Source organism: Apodemus sylvaticus, chromosome 17 (genome assembly GCF_947179515.1).
Source record: "Apodemus sylvaticus chromosome 17, mApoSyl1.1, whole genome shotgun sequence".
Lineage (NCBI taxonomy): Eukaryota > Metazoa > Chordata > Mammalia > Rodentia > Muridae > Apodemus > Apodemus sylvaticus.
In genome coordinates this window covers 64,878,612-64,899,371 of record NC_067488.1, presented here as the reverse complement: position 1 = coordinate 64,899,371, position 20,760 = coordinate 64,878,612, and the positions used below count along the sequence as shown (strand labels likewise).

The following is a 20,760-nucleotide window of genomic DNA, read 5'->3' as shown; positions in this document are numbered from 1 at the left end:
CGAGGCTCTGGGCACAGTTATTTTCTGACAAGTTCTTCCCAGAGCACTGGTCAGTGAGAAGTGGAAACTGGTCTGTTCCTAGGGGTAGACACTTATGAAAATCTGTACATTTTCACATCAGATATGCCTCAAGAGTATAGACAGTACCAAATGTTGGGAACGTGAAACAGACAGGTCTGTGAGCTACGCATCCGATGGGATGGTTTGTGCACTATCACGGTGTCTTAGTCAGGGTTTCTATTCCTGCACAAACATCGTGACCAAGAAGCAAGTTGGGGGAGAAAGGATTTATTCAGCTTACATTTCCACATTGCTGTTCATCATCCAAGGATGTCAGGACTGGAACTCAAGCAGGTCAGGAAGCAGGAGCTGATGCAGAAGCCATGGAGGGATGTTTCTTACTGGCTTGCTTCCCCTGGCTTGCTCAACTTGCTCTCTTATAGAACCCAAGACTACCAGCCCAGGGATGGCATCACCCACAAGGGGCCCTCCTCCCTTGATCACTAATTTAGAAAATGTCCCACAGCTGGATCTCACGGAGGCATTTCCTCACCTGAAGTTCCTTTCTCTGTGATAACTCCAGCCTGTGTCAAGTTGACACAAAACCAGTCGGTACACATGGTTTCAGCCCTCTCTTTGGTGCCTGTGAATCCTAGGACTCCCGATGTCTCACTCAAGTGGCTCGTGATTGCTGAGGACGTTTCAGTGATCACAGCCCATGATAGGTTAAGGCGTCGCTTGGTATCTTTTTGACTAGGATGGATGCCTGGACATCTGTGCATCTCGGCTGCCAGGTTCCAGCACAGCAGAGGTCGGGCTTCAGCCACATTCCGAGGCACAGATCCTGCTCTCTGCTTTTCAAAGTTGTCCTCCAGAGACGTGATAGCTTGCAGGCTGCCCCGCGCTCCATCACCTTGTTTGCTTTCTCGATCAGATCCTTGTCTGTTTGTAACAGGATTTATCTTCTTCCTTTGGCTGTCTCTCTGCCTGTACAATCTTCTTCCTCTCTTTCAGAAGTGACCTGATAGAACTTTGAGTTAATACTCATGTGGATACGTGTGTAATTATTTTTTTATTGAATATATTCTTCATTTAAATTTCAAATGTTATTCCCTTTCCCGGATAGCCCCCTCACAGAAAATCACCAACCCACCCTCCCACCCCCTGCCTCCATGAGGAGGCCCCTCCACCCAACCCACTCCCACCTACCCCCCACTCAATTTCCCCACGCTGGGGCATCTATCTAGCCTTCATAGGACCAAGGATCTCTCCTCCCACCAATGCCCGACAAGGCATTCCTCCTCCATAAATGCGGCTGGAGCCATGCATACCCCTTGTGTACCCCTTGGTTTCTGGCTTAGTCCCTGGGAGCCCTGGGGAGTCTGGTTGGCTGACATCATCGTTCTTCCCAGGAGGCTGCAAACCCCTTCAGCTTCTCCAGTCTTCCCTCCAACTCCTTCATCGGGGACTCCACGCTCAATCCAATGGTTGGCTGCTAGCATCTGCCTCTGTAAGGCTCTGGCAGGGCCCCTCAGGAGACAGCCGTATCAGGCTCCTTTCGGCACGCACTTCTTGGCATCCACAATAATGTCGCGGCTTGGTGGCTACTTATCGGATGAATCCCCATGTAGGGCAGTCTCTGGATGGCCACGTGTGTAATTATTATAAAGGGCCTTGATGCAAATGCTCTTTTATTTTAAATTATGTGTACGCGTGTATCTTTGTTTTTTTTTTTTTTTTTTTTTATTTGATTTTTTTGAGACAGGGTTTCTCTGTGTAGCCCTGGCTGTCCTGGAACTCACTCTGTAGACCAGGCTGGCCTCGAACTCAGAAATCCGCCTGCCTCTGCCTCCTAAGTGCTGGGATTACAGGCGTGCGCCACCACCGCCCGGCGTATCTTTGTATGGATAGGTGCATGAGGATATCTAGGAACCTGGACATTGGATCCTCTGGAACTAGATTTACAATCCGTCGTGACTCCTGAATGTGGGTGCTGGGAATTCAACTCCAGTCTTGTCAAGAGCTGCAAGAACTGCGCGTTGCATCTCTAGCCCCTTCTGCGAACGCGCTTGAGCAGTATCCGTTCTGCTCCATGTTCTCATAGCACGCATACAGGAACTGGCCTTCCGACCTGTGCTCTGGTTGGCTTTCTGAGCACAGAGCTGAGCGGGTAGAGAGGCTTTTGCTACGGCCATTCTCTCACTGCCTCTTAAGAAGTCCTGGGCCTCCAGGCAAAGGAGTGGCCACAGGAAAGACTAGAGACTTAAGCTCCAAGGAGTCGACCTTGGCTTGAAAAACTAAACTTTCAGGTGCCAAACCCGGAGCCTGTCTAAGCTGCTGGTTCAATACTTCTCCGTAGGAAGATGGAAGAGCACTTTCCGTCCGCCGGCTTCCTTCCTGCCCCACGTGCCAACGTTTAAACCACAATGTCGAGAATGTCTGCTCAACATCTAATTGAGGTAGCCTCTTACAGCGAGGAGTCGCAGTAACGCGCTAAAGTTATATAGGATGCAGTACCCAATGGGGAAAAGTTATCTGAGCAAGATGTGAGAACGCCAGACTGAGATTCATCACGTTCCTCTCCCAGCTGCTTAGCAAGTCTGCCTGGCAGGAAGTGGACCTTCGGTTGCTGTTGTTAGAACAGAAGCCCGGGTGTGGGATGAAACATGGGATATGGAAAAGATTTGGGGGCTGGGGAATCTGCATTAAAATTATGTCTTTAGGTTAAAAATATGTATTTTTATATAAACAGGAAAATTTTGCAAATCCTTTTTAAAAAAAACTTTTTAACAGCGCTATAGCTTGGGATTTAGACTTTGCAAATATAGGGCAATATCATATGCATTCACACCACAGAAATAAAATTATACATGAATAATATTTTTATCACAGGCTTGCTCTCTCAACTCTGAAATTTCCTTTTCACAACATCACTAAACATGCAAATGGGAATTGTTTGTGATTAGTATGAGGAAGGGTGCCAACTTTAAAACCCTAAACCTGCATCTTGATTTATATAACTTATGAGACTCTAAAGGTTTGTCCTGTAAATTAGAGCATAAGACAGAAATGGTATGACTATCTTAGGACTTCCTAAACACCAACTCTTTCTAACTATTATAAAAATACTTTTATAGAAGAGTGGATGCAAAAAATGTGGTATATCTACACAATGGAGTACTATTCAGCCATTAGAAACAATGAATTCATGAAATTCTTAGGCAAATGGATGGAGCTAGAGAACATCATACTAAGTGAGGTAACCCAGACTCAAAAGGTGAATCATGGCATGCACTCACTAATAAGTGGTTATTAACCTAGAAAACTGGAATACCCAAAACATAATCCACACATCAAATGAGATACAAGAAGAAAGGAGGAGTGGCCCCTGGTTCTGGAAAGACTCAGTGAAACAGTATTCGGCAAAACCAGAACGGGGAAGTGGGAAGGGGTGGGAGGGAGGACAGGGGAAGAGAAGGGGGCTTACGGGACTTTCGGGGAGTGGGGGGGCTAGAAAAGGGGAAATCATTTGAAATGTAAATAAATTATATCCAATAAAAAATTAAAAAAAACTTTTATAGATTAAATATCTATTTTTTACCACCTGGCCATAACCTTAAATCTGGGTATATTATTAGGTGTTTAGTTAGGTCAAGAAGTACTTCATTGGCATGTAAATACTGAGAGTGGTGACTTTTAGTGAGAATGGAACATCAGGAATTGAGTTCTTCTAAACACATGGATGGAATCAGGTGTCCAGGGGAAAGTATAGGAATGTCTATATACATCGTCATATATGCATCTGTGTGTATACTACCGTTGCTCATTAACGGTAAGTGATTCCCAACCTGGATGTCGAACAATCCTTTCACAGGGGTTGCTGAAGACCGTTGGAAAACACAGATATTTATCTTGTGATTCATGACAGTAGCAATATTACAGTTATGAAATATTTGGGTGAAATGTTCTGTAAATATGTCAGATTATCTGATTTATAATCCCTGTTAGCTCCAGCATCTCCATGTTTAATGTTTTGTCTGGATGACCTGTCTATTGGCAAGAGTCAGGTAGTAAAGTTTCCCACTATTGGTGTGTGAGAAGCAGTCTGTGATTTAAGCAGTAACAGTGTTTCTTTCACAAAACGTTGGTGCCCTTGTGTTTGGGGTATAGATGTTAAGAATTAAAACGTCGTCTTAGTGGATTTTTTTCCTTTGGTGAGTATGTACTGTCCTTCCTTATCTCTCATTATTGGTTTTGGTTTGAAGTCTATTTTGTTAAACATTTAAATGACTACGTCAGCTGGCTTTTGGGTTCATTTGCTTGGAATATCTTTTTCTAACCTTTTACCCCAAGGTTATATCTGGTCTTGTCTTTGTTGGGTACATGTTTTGTTCCATGGCTTCTGTTCCATTTCTGGTTTTTGAGAGATGGTGGTGGCTCTGTGTTGCCTGGTGGGAAATTATTCTTGGGTCCTAATAGGTTTGTCTTCTGGGGGTTCCGGGTACATTGTGTTTCTACCATCTTAGCTTAGGGGTAGGGATGGGTGAAGGGTTGTGGGGTTCACAGGAGAGATGAATGTAGAGTATTCCATTAGGATTTGCTTGGTCTTCGGTGAATGGGGGCAGACAGTTAGGAGAGGCCACAGCAGGAGTCTGCTACAAGCTGGGGAGAGACGGGGGCGTTGGACTTGGAGAAATAAAAGGATATGTGAAGATCTGTTCTTAGCCTACTTCCCTCCCTGGTCAGAGTGGCCTGTGGGTTCCTAAAAAGTGCCTGCTGGAGTTGAGGGCTCAGATAAGGCACGGGGAGGGAGGTTAGGAGGGAATCTGTGCAGTCAACTAGAGAGAGGCAGTGGGGGAAGGGAGGCTCAAGTAGCTTTTCTGCAGAGTTTGAAAATGAGGCTGGGGGATTGGAGTTGGAGAAGTTAAACTACCTGCTTCCCTGGTCAGAGTGGCCTGTAGAATTTTTTAAAATTAATATAATCTCATTTTCCAATTCTTGGAAGCATTCTTTGTGTTGCTGGAATTTTTACAGAATGTTCTTACCTAACCTTATCTCTTAAAAATATCTTCTAAGAGCTTCAAAGCTTCTTGTCCCATGTTAAGGACTTGGGCCTATTTTGGGCTGAGGAGGTGGTGAGGGATATGGACCTATTTCTATTATTTTACCTAAGGATATTCAGCTGTCCCCAGCACCATTTGTTGAAGATGATGTCTTTCCTCTGGTATTTGTTTGAATATTAATGAAAGATTAGGTGTTTATAGTTTTCTGGATTTATCTGTGGATCTTCTAATCTACTTTGTGTACTCCAGAGTCTGGTTTTTGGTTGGCTCGATGCTAGCTCGGGTATAATAGCTTAATATTTTTCTCTTAAGAAATCCTGAGGGGCTGGTGAGATGGCTCAGCAGTTAAGAGCACTGATTGCTATTCCAAAGGCCCTGAGTTCAAATCCCAGCAACCACATGGTGGTTCACAACCATCCTTAATGAGATCTGTCGCTTTCTTCTGGAGTGTCTGAAGTACTTACATATAATAAATAAAAAAAAATCTTAAAAAAAAAAAAAAGAAATCCTGAATGCAAAGGCAACAGTAGGTTGTTCTCTGGTGCCGGGTAAGTAGTATCTACACTATAGACAGGGCTTGAACTTGGTGAATCCCTCCCTGCTGAGGGCGTCCATCAGGCAGGAACTTGGTGCCTGAGAGGCAGATGCTATCACTGATTAGCTGCTCCTTCTCTTGCCTGCATTTCCTGTCTTGGAGCCTCCCTTGAACCACCTGGCATCTGCAGCACCTGCTGTTAGGATTCTGTCTAAGCCCGACCCCACAATTACCTGGCAACAGCCAGGTATGACCTCCCCACCAGGACCTGGCAATAGCCAAGTAGGCCTGGCCCACTATAAAAAGGGCTGCTCAGCCCCTCCTCTCTCTCTCCTCTTCCTCCCTCTTCCTCTCACCTCTCTCACTCTCAGCCTCTCTCTTGGGCTCTCCTTCCCTCCCCACTCTTTCCACGTGGTCATGGCCGGCCTCCACTTCTCTATTCTCTCTCTCTCTCTGCCTCCACTACCCTCTTAACTCCCATCCTCTGCCCTGAATAAACTCTATTCTATACTATGCCAGTGTGTATCTGGTCCCTCGGGGGAAGGGGTGCCTCGGCATGGGCCTGCTAGGGCACCCCCTTCTCCCACACCATTGTATACCACATATTCTCTAAACCTCGTTCTCTTTTTATAATCACAACATCTGCCACAGCATATTTCCTAACAAGGGCCGCAGGAATTGCATGTTTCAACTCCTCCTCAGACCCATCCCCAGCCATGGAAAGGGCTTTCATCCTCTTTGAAATGTGACATTCTGTATCTTACTCCTAGTGGCTTGTGTGAACACCTCTGCTTCAGTCTGCGGACCGATCCTCAGAGAGTTAAACTTATGCGGCTCTTAAAATCATGAACTAGGAATTTCCATGACCCACATCTTCTGTTTTGACTTAAATTTATTTTGGAAATCAATGCTGGAAAATGATTTCCTTTAGATCATTGCTGCATTGAGTGTGGTTCACTTTGAGTTCGAGCATCCGGCTTACCCTGTGGAGATTCATAACAATACAGAAACCTGGGTCCCGTCTGAATCTGCTGAATCAGCATCTATACTTAATGAAAACTTCTTGTGATCCTTGTGTGTATTGGGACTTGAAAAGTAGTCATTCTCAATGATTTACACTTGACACCTCAATGAAGAGACAGTGACACATTATGGGAAGCCAGCATCTTGCTTCGTGATGAAATTCATCCCTAAGACAAGGGTGGCCAGGATCACTCCTACTGTCTAAAACCAATTAAACAATGTCATCCAATATCACTAGAGAAAGGAGCATGAATCAGAGAAGCAGCTGCATCGGAGAGATGCTTCTGTGGCACAGGGCTTCTGTATAAGTGTGAGAACCTGAGTTCATTTTCTCTGTACCTACATTAAGTCAGGCATGGCGGCATGAATCTATAATCCCAGCACCCAGGGCACAGGAAAGAGGCAAGGGGATGCCAGGGCCTTTCTGGCCAGTCAGCCTAATCGACGCAGCAAGTTCCAGGTGCAGAGAGAGATCATCTCTAAAAACTAAGATGGAGAGAAATAGAGGATGGGACCTGCTGGCGTCCTCTGACATCTCTCCATGAGTGCAGGTGACCATCTACATGTCTACGCAACATACAAAGCAAAGTGAAAAGTTTTTCAATCTCTGAAAGCACTGCCTAAACACTTCAGTTGTTAAAGTAGCAGTTTAAAATTGGTGTAGTGGGGAAGCTGGTGAGAGGGTTCAGTAGGTAAAAAATAGGTGTCACAAAATTCTGATGACTTCTGTTTAATGTCTAGAACCCACAGTGAAAGGAAAGAACCAATTTCCAAAAGTTGACCTCTGACCTCCACATGTGCCCTACATATATGTGTACCGCCCCCCCATACATGCACACATACACACACACACACACACACAAGATAAAATGGAAATACTTAGCATATGGAAAGCAATAAACATATCTAAAAGAATAACCAATAAACTATAAATATTTATTTTTAAATTGATAGAATACCTAAGCAGACATCTAATAAGAACTGATCAAAATGTATGAGTACAATGTTCCTCAAATACATAGAAATAGTAATGGAGCTAGAAAGACAGACTGAATTTGAATAAGAAAATTCATTATCACAAAAATATACACATCAGGTTTCGCCCTTGAAGTTTGACACATTGATTATATATTTCATTTTGAACAACTAAATATAAATAACTTAGAAAACCTTAAAAAGAAAAAAATAATGAGTACAAACTCGGTTTTAAGCCAGATGTTAAAGCACTTTTTTATTTTTTTTTTTTTAGCGAACTAATTTATTTTTTAGAGTCTAAAACCTTCTGTGAGCAGCCTCCCTGGCGTGCGTGGAGATGCATCTTGGAGGAGTGGATGCATACATCACCAGCTTCGCCACGGTGGCTGTAGCTCTTGCCATCCAATGGCAAAGCAACACTTTTGGTAACTCTTCTTCAAAGGCCGAATGGGAGAACCTGGCCTCAGACCTGTCCATCCTGGTGGAGGCTGTGGTTCTATCTCTGGCTTCTTGACCACCTTCCAGCACCCCATGGTCATACATGGGAGAGAGCGTAGCTGAGTTGATGGGGCATTGTGTTTGGAAAGCCTTCTGATATTGAAAACTCATGGAGTCAAATTGCTTAGCTGTGCTGTCCTTGGACGTGGTGACAAACATGTCCTAGACAACTGGATGACGCTGGCTTGCCGTGGTGCTCTTCAACATTAACCACGACTTCTCCACACGGGACACTGCTGGCTGAGCTCTTTATATTCTCATGGCCTGTAATGATGTACATCGCCAGGGGTCCCCACACAGCACGGTGATCTTAGAATCATTACTGGGTATCTTCTTTTTCTTCTAATTAATTAATTTATTATATGTAAGTACACTGCAGCTTTCTTCAGACACACCAGAAGAGGGCATCAGATCTCATTACAGATGGTTGTGAGCCACCGAGTGGTTGCTGGGATTTGAACTCAGGACCTCCGGAAGAGCAGTCAGTGTTCCTAACTGCTGAGCCATGTCTCCAGCTCTGCTGGGTATCTTCATGTAGGGCTCACTGCAGTTGATCTGGCTTGGATCCCATAGATCAAAGAAGCTCACAAAACATTGGTATCCCATCTTTGTGTCTGTGGAGAACATGAAGATATAGCCCTGAAAGTCAACGCCACAAGCTCAGACAGCTGAGTGGGCCTTGAGTAGAACCAGGTTCTTCCCTGTTTCACAATCCTAGAGACAACAGTTGTCAACTGAGCCAGTAAGGACATGCATAGTGTCCCAGTCAACATGCGCACACCACACGGCTGCAGTATGACCCATGTAGGTGCCTAGCCTCTTGCTATTTGCAGAAGACCACACACTGACCATGGAGTCTGTGGTCAGGGTGAAGAGGAGGTCTACTTTGCAGTTGTGCTTGATTTGCATGATGGACACTTGTGGGCCTGCAGCAGTATGGGATTCATCTTGGTGGTGATGAAGAGCCAGATGTTAGAGCATTTACAAAAGTCTCTATAATTAGAAGATAATTGTATTGGCAAGTGAGTGAGCTGACAGCCAATGGAACCAAGTAGAAAATCCAGAAATAACCCTACGTTGTTTGCACGTGGGCCTTTAGACTCCAAGCAAGGCTGCTTCTGAAATCTGTGGAGAAATCCAGGCTTTTCCTAAGCGATATTGGGAAAATGGACCTCACATGGAAAAGTTAGAAATGACATCATCCTGTATACTCCACACTAGTCTGCAAGTCCAAATGCATGCAGTGTTTCCTTTCATAAAAGTCTGCGACATTTCCCCGAACTTAGGGGAAACTTATTTTAGTTATCTTTTAAGAGTTCTGTGTGGAAAGTAAGCCAGTGAGCAAGGAACCTAAAATCTAAGGAAGCCAGTAGTGCTCTCTGGGGAAATAACTGTAACTCCTCATACCAACCAAAGGCTAAAATCTCTAACAGCTAATGAATTTCTATAAATTGGGAAGGCAAATAACATCTTGTAAAACTGAGCAGGAAATCCACACACAGTTTGCAAGAAAAGAAATGCAAATGGACCTTCCAGATGTGACAAGATGCTCCAATCAGCTCCTCGCGAGAGAGGGGAAATTGAAACTACATTAAAATACCATGTCTGCCCTCTCAGCCTGGCAGAACTCCAAGGGCTTCACAATGGGACTGGCAAGGCTGCAGAGAGATTGGCATCCTCATGTATTGTTGATGAGGTAAAAGCCCAGAGGAGAGGACACGTCCATTATCAGAGTTCCACAAGCATTTACATTTTGACCCATTAATTCCATAGTAAGACATCTTTCTTACAGAGTAATGGTGGGAAATACGGAGGGAGCGGCACATAAACAAGACAATTTGTGTGTGACAGCAGGCTGGGTAAACAGCCCACGCCCAATGCCAAGGGCCGGCTTAAAACAAACTTACCTATCTACACAATGGAGGAAAGTTCAAGGGCAGAAAATGCCTGTAATATGCCATTCTTTACCTGAGAACTGGGAACTGGGTGGGGGTGGGAGGATGGGGGGTGGGGGGGGTGGGTGTGGGGGGGGGAGTGAGGTAGAGAGGAGGGTAACCAGGCTGCAGGGACCATGCAGCAAATACTTTCAGCTGATGCTAAAGTAAAACCAGGCAAGTATGAAGAAAACAAGAAGTGAAGATTTTTCTCTTAAAGATTTTATTAATTTTATGTAAATGAGTACACTGTAGCTGTCTTCAGATACACCAGAAGTGGGGCATCGGATCCCATTACAGACAGTTGTGAGCCACCCCGTGGTTGCTGGGACTTGAACTCAAGACCTCTTGAAGAGCACTCGGTGCTCTTAACTGCTGAGCCATTTCTCCAGTGTGAAGATGTTTTTAAGAAGTGAAAATAAGAAGCAAAATTTAAAAACAAAAACCCATATTTCCCATTTGTGGGACTGTGTCTCAGTCACACAGAGGAACACTCCATGTGACTTTAAGGCACATGCAAGTTCACATATTCACAGTGCAATATACCCTAAGGATCAAAAAGCCCCTGAAAATCATGTTGCATTTAGTAGGCATGTTGGTAATGCTTATATGCATATTGTAATCTCAGAGCCATGATAATTGAATGAATTAAGTAATTCTGGGCTGTCATTTAGCACCAAGATTTTTTTTTTTTTAGGATAAAGAGATACATATAGAAAATTAGTGCAGTTAAATGAAAATTTTGGAGTCTGGAAATATATGAACTCATGATATTTTTGTTCCTAAGAACAAAACCAATAGTAAACCCAGCAAAACTCCCTTTCTAACTTTGGGCATTGAAAGGGCTTAAACGCTATCATGTCATAGCAGCAATTAATATCTTCAGCTACTTCTCAGTATCTAAAATACCATTTCCTATGATTCCATGGAGAGCGAAGAAGACAGCTAAAACAGCAGGTGTTTCTGAAAATTGTTTAGAAGCCAATTTGAGGTGTCTCCCACTGGCCATGATGAGACTATTTGATCATCCAAAAGGGTAATGACTATAATGGATTTAAAAAAATCAAATGCAGGACAGAGAAGAAGATGGCTTACTGGGGAAATCACTTGCTGTGCAGTTGTGAGGATTTAAGTAGAAATGCTCAGAACCCAAGTACATACCAGGCATGAACACTTACACACCTGTGATCGCAGCACGGGCCATGGGAGGCAGACAGAAGGATCTGTAGATGCTTTAGGTACAGTTCTCCTGGTGTACACAGTGCAAACACAAGAGACTGCTTGAAATAAGGCAAAAGGTAAAAACCAGTAGCTGTGGTTATCCTTTATTTTTTTCATGATGCATAAACAGAAGTACATATATAACACATGTATCTCTCATGTACATTCATGATATGGACATACATATCACACACATACAAGATGTATGTGGTTTTCCCTGTGTGCATCTGCACTCCCTGTGTCTCTGGTACCTGTGACAGTCAGAAGAGGGTGAAGGATCCTCTGGAACTGGACTTACGGATGGTTATAAACCACCCTGTGGGTGCTCTGAATTGAACCCAGGTCCTCTGCAAGAGTAGCTAGTGCTTTTATCCACCAAGCTGTTGCTCAACAAATAGAGGATTCTAAAAATGTAAAGGATATTAAAAGCTCGTTCTTATAGAGAAACAAAAATGAATTGCCAGCCCTGGGAAGCGGTTAGGTTCCCTTTCAGTGTTTTGAAAGCTAATGGAAAAGACAAAGTCCATTTCCTCTGACTTCATGAGCCAGCTTGTCACACCGTTTGGTGGAAAGGTTAATCTTTACACAAGAATTTTTAGCTGAGGGGGCTGAGAATATTAAAGTTAGAAACAAACAAAACCAACTAAATTTGCAGCCATCAGGGAGTTGTGAATCTCTGCTGGAGTCACTGGATGAAGAACGGATGGAGACCCTTCCAAGATGGTTCAGGCAGCCACACCCATGAACTCATCATCTTAACCAAAAGGGGTGGCAACCAGATGGCAATGCTTTCTGAAGCGACTTGATAGCAAGTGCCCAGAACCACTTCCAAATATGTACCCCCTCCCCAAAAGCATCCAAATGAAACCAGTCCTCACTGGATGTGGTATCGCAACCCTAGAGCTGGGAGGCAGAGGCAGGCAGAACTCCAGCCTGGGCTACCTAGTGACACCCTGGGGTTTGTGGTAACCAAGCCCCCAAACCCCAACACACACACACACACACATGCACGCACGCACACACGCAAGCACCCTAACACCAGAAACTTTACATTTATGTTTTGTGCCAGAACACAAAAAAGTAGAACACATGAAAGACACTACCAGAAGGCAACTGGCCAATCCAAATGAGGTGAATTTGCCAGTAACTTCGTTTCTTTAACAATTAAAGGCAAGGGAAAGAAAAACTATGGGTAATGGGAATGATCAATTAGTAGACTTAAGAGACCAATTAGTGAAGTACAGTGTGTGGGGTTGGTTTGGATCCCTGCTCTAGCAAACCAATTATAAAGACATTCATGATGCAAGCAGATTTTCATCATTAACACAGACAGAGGTGTAGCGTAAAATATATCATTAAAATGACCACGGTGTTCACTCTTGGTTGTGTGTCACTTCAGCGGTGTCAGTACATTGTTGTGCAACCACCACAATGATCCAGCTCAGAACCATTCTTTTTCTTCCCCACTGGCAAAATGCTATTGTGCATTGTGTAAAGATTACTCTTGTATTGTATTATTCAAATGCTGATTTCTGTGCCCCCATATCTGGTCGCAGTCCAGGCATGGCATGGGAATGCTTATTTTAAGAATCTCCCGTCTCAATGTTGTATAAACATTGCTCCCCAGTTATTCTTTGATCGGTCAATAAAAGGCTGATCAGAGAATGAGAGTGGCTGAGCAGAGAAGAGAAAAGAGCTGGACTTCTGATCATATGGGGGAGGAGGGAAGGAAGGAGAGAGAGAGAGAGAGAGAGAGAGACAGAGAGAGAGAGAGAGAGAGAGAGAGAGAGAGAGAGAGAGACAGGATCACAAAGCAAGAGTACAGGAGCCACCATGAGAACTTAAACAGAGCAGAGAAAGCCAGATCAATACTAAAATGCAAGTATCTCAGGGTTTTTGGCTGGGAAGTAGCAGATTAGCCTAGAGGATTGGAATAGATTAATATCTGCTCAATTATTAAGTCTTAAAGCATGTGAAATAAATCTCTTATGAGAGTCTCAGTTATTTGGGTTAGAGAGAAAAAAGTCACTTTTAAATTAGCAGTAACACCTCCAGGCTGAAGTTCTGTATCCTCTGGACTGTAAATCAATCGCCAGCCCCTGAGAACCACTGCTTTTCTTCCTGAGACCGTCCCACACGCCCCCACTTCCCTGTCTCTTCCTATTGGCTGGCTTCCCATTGCATAGCACTTTCCATGTTCATGCCACTTTCCTTCATTACTAAAGCTTGCATGATTTCCTCTTGTATGATTGCACTGCATGTGATTTACTCATCAATTTATCTATGGGCACCTGACTTCTACGTTTTCACTTCTGTAAATACGGGTAAACTGACATCCATCCAACTCTCTGCTTTCAATTCATTTGGACATATCCAGGGAGGAGAGGACAGTCAGCCACCCTCTGCGTTTGACTTTTGAAGAACTTGCCATCCTGTCTTCCAGTGTCAGTCCTGATTTAACTTTTTACCAGTCACATGCACATATTTCCATTTCTGCTTAATCTCATCAGCTTTCCCTCTTCTGTTTTGATAACTGTTATCCCAATGGAAGTGGTATCTTATTGTAGTCTTGACCCGTGATATTGATCACATATTAATTTTCTTATTAGTCTCTTGCATATTTTGTTAAGGAAAATGTCTATTCAAGTTCCTTTCCCATTTTGAAATCAAGTTTGTTTTTAATTGTCGAGTTTAGTGGTTCATTATATGGTATGAACAGTAAGCCCTTATCAAATATGTAATTGGCAACTCTGTTGATAATAGTTTTATCCATACAATTAAAAATTATTCTGAAGTCCAATTGATCTTTTTTAGAAAATCTAAGCTGGGCAGTGGTGGTGCACGCCTGTAATCCCAGCACTCTGGGAGGCAGAGGCAGGCGGATTTCTGAGTTTGAGGCCAGCCTGGTCTACAAAGTGAGTTCCAGGACAGCCAGGGCTATACAGAGAAACCCTGTCTCAGGGGGTGGGAGGCGGGGGAAGAAAAAAGAAAATCTAAAATATCAATGTTAGGTTGTCACTGTAACATTTTATAGTGTGGTTGTAACTGTTTGGTCTTTCTATGTATACCCCAGTTCCCAAATAATGACTTGGAGGCTTGCTACATTCCTTTATGAATGCCTAGGCCATTAAGTTTAATATTTTATTTATATATATACATATATATATACATATATATATATACATACATATATTTAAAAGATTTATTTATTATATGTAAGTACACTGTAGCTGTCTTCAGACACTCCAGAAGAGGGTGTCAGATCTCATTACAGATGGTTGTGGGCCACCATGTGGTTGCTGGGATTTGAACTCAGGACCTTCAGAAGGACAGTCAGTGCTCTTAACCACTGAGCCATCTCTCAGCCCCCATATATTTTTAAAGTTTTGGGTAATGGTACTAGATAAGAATTCAACTTCAAACTCTGTTCCTGGGATCCCCAGTGGTCACCCATGACCTAACTCAAGGAAATGGGTGGAGCTGGAAAAAATAATCATTATCCTGAGTGAAGTAACACAGACCCCAAAATGTAAGTATGGTATGTATTCTTTTATACATGGAAGTTAGCTTTTAAGCCTTGATAGGCATGCAACTGTGTGAATAGCCACATATTAACTACATTAAAATGCATATGCGGAAGAAATCTAAGAGGAATAACAAAATAACAGGATTGACAAGCCCGTACTGGAAATCTCCACCACCATGTAAAACCCCAGTGCCAAGAATGAGTTGCAACTAATTGAATTGTTGGCCAAAGGGGCCCCATGGAAATCTCTAAATAATTCGGGTTTTTGACAAGGTTATTATTGGCTACTCCCTACAAGCTGATGGCAGGGCCCTATGACTGAAGTCAAGTCTTACATATCTCATTGACCATGGAGAAGATAAGCTGCTGCCTAACCAGGGCCTTGACCCCTGGTGACTAGGCGCTCATGGTAGCGGATGATACTCAGCATGCTAGCAGAGGGGAAAGGTAAGCGCCAATGCAGCTACAAACCCTGCTATCTACAGTGGTGACCTGTCTGCATGATATGCTGGTGCAGCAGTGACACAGACTTTGTGAGAGTAACCAACCACTCTCTGATGGGACCTAAGGTTCACTCCATGAGATAAAACACAAGCCTGACACAGCTCAGGTGGCCAGGAGTCTGAGACTCATTAGGCTGTGGGCCAGGGAGAAAAGCAAATACTATTGTTCTGTTAAATGAGGATAGCACTAAGATGATTCCTAATAACACTCTGCAATACATGAGTTCAGTGTCTTACTCAGCCATCACCAAGAGACGGGAACTGACAAAGACAACTGGACAGTGTGCAGAGAGTGAGAGACCTTGAAACACTCAGTCCTAAATGGGTTCATCAAACGCCTCCCCTCAGCATTCAGGGAACTATGTAGAAGAGGAGTTGGAAAGATTGCAAGAGCCAGATGGACGAAACAGTGTCTCCCAGACACAACAGGACTGTGCACATATGAACACAGAGGCACTGTGGTAGGCAGCATGCACAGGGCCTGCACAGGTCCAAGCCAGACGGGCTCCCAGGGCTGAGATGGGGAGGCGACTTGAGCTCCCATCACCAACCAAGAAGCTGTTTCTAATTAGCAACTGCCCACAAAGGAAAAATTAGTTCCTCCAAGGGAGTCTCACTGACTCTATAAGACCCACTTAGAGGGCAGGCCCCACACCCAGCACTAGATGGTTAACACAAAAAGAACTCAGCGGTAGTTTTGGAGATCTTATGTCTCTTACTGATTTTTGTTTTTGTTGTTGTTTGTTGGTTTGTTTTTAAATACCTTTTAAAAAAAGATTTATTTTATTTATTTGAATATACAGTAGCTGTCTTCAGACACACCAAAAGAGGGCATTGGATCCTATTACACATGGTGGTTCCCATGTGGTTGCTGGGAATTGAACTCAGGACCTCTGGAAGAGCATGCAGTGCTCTTAACCACTGAGCCATCTCTCCAGCCTGTTTTTAAATACTTTACTGGTCTTCTGTGATACCATAGTTTCTAATTTTGAGTTTTCTTGCTCTCTCTCTCTCTCCCTTTCATTATCTCTTTCTCTGTGTCTTTCTGTGTGTTTCACTCACATGTTACTTATAATTTTTCTTAGTTTTTTGTTTTTGCTCTTTGTTAGTTTGTTAGTTTTGTTCATCTTTTTTATTTGTCTCTTTGAGAGAGAGAGAGAGAGAGAGAGAGAGAGAGAGAAGGTGTGAGTTGGAAGGATGGGAGGTAGGAGTGATGGGAGGAGATGAGAGATTGTGATCAGAATATATTGTCTGGAAATAATGTTATTTTCCATTAAAAATAAAATTATATTAAAAAGAGAGCCCAACTTCAAAAATTTTAAGCTGTGGATATCTAGTTTTCTTAGCACCATTTAAAAGGACCACTTAAGAATGTCATGCACCTGTATATACACACCCCATTCCCACCATCCACTACTTCTCCATCCCTCCATCCCCACGATTCCCTCTGAATTTCATGTATTTTTTATAACCCTCTGAATCCACTTAGTAACATCAGTGTATGACTGAATGTAAGATCATCTACTGGACCGTAGGAGCCTCTCAGAGCCTAGCTCATTAACGGAAGCCAACTCCCTTCCCAGCAATCGTCAGTCACCAATACCCTCCTCAGGTAGTCATAATGGTAGACCATTTTCCGTCTCCATTTTTGGACTTTGTCTGGTTTGATCGTGGGTAGGTCTTACTATTGCTGTCACAACTGCTGTAAGTTCACATGTTGCGGATGTGCCTATTTTTGGAAGCTTCTATAGTAACAGGTTTCCATATGCTTTTTCAAAGGGCTGTAGTATTAGCGACCCTCCACATACCCACTCCTCTACCCTGTCCTTCATCCCCACCCCACTTATGGCTTCTTTCCCACCGTTCCCTGCCCCGTCTCCAAACCACCTGTTTTCTATTTCCTCTCCTTTGAGAGGCCCTGGGACCCAAAGCCCCTTACTACTGACTTGTATGCTGTAGGTATTTCAGTTTCAATATACAGATCTAAAGAGTCAAAGGTAGCATCTGTCGGCGCCTAACTCGACCAGCGAGGAAAGATGGGACACGACCAGGTTCTTCCCTGCAGCGCTTTATTCAGGACCTTGCTTTTCTTCTCCAACACAGCCCCGAGCCTGTCTTTTGCGGCCCTTATATAGCCCAGCAGCCCTTGCTTAGGGGCGTGTCGCATTGTGATAGGAGAACTAAGGTGCACCTCATTAGCATGCCAATGCTGAGTCATAGCGAAGCTGTACTGCACGTGTGTCAAAGTTGTTTACCAGGACTAAATATTTTCTGCCAGTGCCGTTTTGCAATGGCGTTGGATAAAGTGGCTTCCCACAAGCATCCAAATATCAGAGTGACATGATATGTGTCCTTCTGCATGCAGATTATTTGAGTCACTATAGCAAGTTTCTATTCCATCCATTTAGCTGCAAATTTCATTCTTCTTAACAACTGGATAATATTCTACTGTATAAATATACCACACTCACTTCCATCAATCGGGTAATGGATATATAGGCTGCTTCTATTCCATGGCTATCATAAAGAGCAACTCTGAACATGGATAAATGAGTATCTGTGTAGTATAAAATCTGTTGGGTATATGCCATGTTAGTATAAGTGCATCATATGGTAGATCTATTATTTCTAGGATTTTGAGGACTCTTCACATTGATTCCACGTAGCTGCACCAATTAATGGTCCCACCAGTGAATAAGTATTCCCCTTTCCCCATATCTGCACCACCATTTATTGACTTTCAAAAAAATTTTTTGTTATTTTTGTGTGGGGTTAAATGACATCTCAAAATAGTGTTGATTTTCATTTCTCTGATGCTATTGATATAAAAGATTTTAAAAATTATTTCTCAGCGATTTGTATTTCTTCTTTTAAAAACCCTCTTCTTAGTTCCACATTCCAGACTAAACCCCAATGCAATTAAAGTCTGGAATGAAATTTAAGATTATTTAAATTCATACGAGGAGATGCATTTAGACATTTGATGAGATTGTGTTGTTGCTGAAATTGCCTTTGGTTGGGTGGGCATTTTCACAGTCTTAATCTAGCCAACACATGAGTGAATATGGAAGGAGTTTCCATCTTCAGGAATTGTCTTCTGTTTCCTTTTTTCTTTTTTTTTCCCCATTGTCTTAAAGTTTTCATTATTTAAGTTTTTAACTCCATTGGTTTGTGTCCTAGTTAGGGTTTTTATTGCTGTGATGAAATAGTGTGACTAAAAGCAACACAGGGAGAAAGGGTTTATTTCATCTTACACTTGCAGGTAGCAGTACATAACAGAAGCAAGTCAGGGTAGGAATTCAAGCAGGGCGGGAACCCAGAGACAGGAACAGAGCCTGAGGCCATGGAGGAGTGCTGCCTGCTGGATTGCTCTCCACGGCTTGCTCAGTCTGCTTTCTCATACCATCAGCAGCCTTGGGTGCATGGATAGCACCACCTATAATGGGGTTTGGGTCATATATATCAGTCAATTAAAAATATGCCCTACAGGCTTGCCTACCAGCCAATATGGTTGGGGACATTATCTCCGTTGAGTTTCTTTTATTAAATAACTCCAGGCTGTGTTAAGTTGACATAAAAACTAGCCAGCACACTATGAGAGTCCTAATTTCTTCAAAATAATACTTTTTGTTATTTGAGAATTCCACAATGTATTCTGATCATATGCGTTCCCCTCCCCCCAGCTACTCCTAGACTGAGCTCCATTCCCCTATCCACCCAACGTCATGTTTTTTATTCCTTAAACCCAGTAAGTCAATCATTGTTGGCCAGCTACTCTTGATTGTAGAATCTATTATGGAGTGTGGGCAATGTAGTACAGAGTTCACACCATAAACTGCCTCTGCCCCTGCAAGCAGCCATCAAAGGCCAATAGTTTTTAAACTAAGGGAGGGACTACATTTGTACCTTGCATGCCCTGGTGCTGGGATTTTGTTGGCCTTGAGCTTGTGTGGGTCTTGAGCAAGCCATCACAATGGCCACTGCACTGCTGCTGTGTTAAGAACATACCGTTTCCTTGAAGTCATCTATCACCTCTGGCTCTTACAATTTTTCCATGCTTCTCTTCTTCAAAGGCCCCTGAGCCTTGACGGGAGAGGTGTAATGGGAACATCCTGTCAGGGCTGAGTACTCTAAAGTCTCTTACTCTTGGCATACTGACCATTTATGGGTCTGTATATTAACCATCGTTAATGTCAGGTTGTAGTTAGAAGTTCGGTGCTTTCTGTGGGAGGTGTTCCGTACATGTGGTCCTAAGGCAACAGGGGTAGATTTACAGTATGGGTGGGAGTTACTACCCAGCATACCCCAGGGCTCATGGTCTACTGGTAGCAGGGGGTGGAAGATCTTCTTTTCTCCATTGAGTTGTCTTGGCACCCTTATCAGAATCATTTTGCAGTGTGTGCAAGGGTTTATTGATGCTGCCTATTTTAACAGCTGGAAAGGTCAAAATACTAGTGAATGCTGTGGAGAAATTGGTATTCTTACCATGTTTAATAATGTTTGTGTGACTATATAACAAAAGGAAAACTTTATCAGATACAAGATACTTATTATAGTAGCAAAAAGTTAATCTGCTTTGAGCTCCCTCCTGGCAGGTGATTACATTTCTAGCCATCCCATAGAGCTGTCTGGATTCGTGAATGAAAGACAAACACGTGTCAACTTAATTTTGATATGCCTTGACTAGCTCAATGGCTGAGCACTTCCAAACCTCCCCATGGCCAGCATATACTCCCCTCTGGTATTCCTTAGTTAACACCTTTTAAAATATGCATTTCATCTCTGCTACTCCAGACCTAATAAGGGGCGTGGCCCCTGGGGCTACTTTCCCAGGTTCTTACAAGTTGGCAGGCTTTTTAATTCTGATCTCTCTGCTTCCTTTTCATAGATGGGTCATCCTATGGCCCTCTCATGGCGGAATCTCTCTTTTTCTCCCTTGCATTTCTTGCCAGGGAATCATGAAAATTATGCTTCTTTTTCCCTGCCCAGATATTGGTCGTTGATATTGATCAATCAAAAACCAATTGGGGACAGGGACCCTCAGCATCTGGACATGCATATGATTTGGGGAGCCTAATTAAGATTAAACATTAGGACTAATCCCTAACAACTTATGAATAAAATATTACAATATTAAAAAGTTGCCAGCAGGGTGGGATGAGGTGACAGGTTGGTTGGCACAGCTGTGTATGTGGGAACAGAGAGAAAACATTGTTGCGCCTTTGCTCCGGGAAGTGCCAAGCTACCAACCCCCACCCAGCTTCCCTTGAATCCGAGGATTAAATACACACACACACACACACACACACACACACACACACACACAGTTGCTCCTTTTCAGCTTCCCTTCTGGGCACAATTGCTGGTAATATCTCCTGCTTTATCAGTTTCTTATCTCAGTCTCTCCCACCTGCCCTAAACTTCAGTTGCTAAACTTCCCTGACCACTTGCCTGGAGGATCGGCCTGTGTGGCCACTCCATT

At 43.3% G+C, this 20,760-nt stretch overlaps 1 pseudogene; it reads right to left on the bottom strand.

Annotated features, from left to right (window-relative positions):
• Positions 1-7,893: 7,893 nt before the first annotated feature.
• LOC127667378 (eukaryotic translation initiation factor 3 subunit I-like) lies at positions 7,894-9,041 on the bottom strand (annotated as a pseudogene).
• Positions 9,042-20,760: the final 11,719 nt, after the last annotated feature.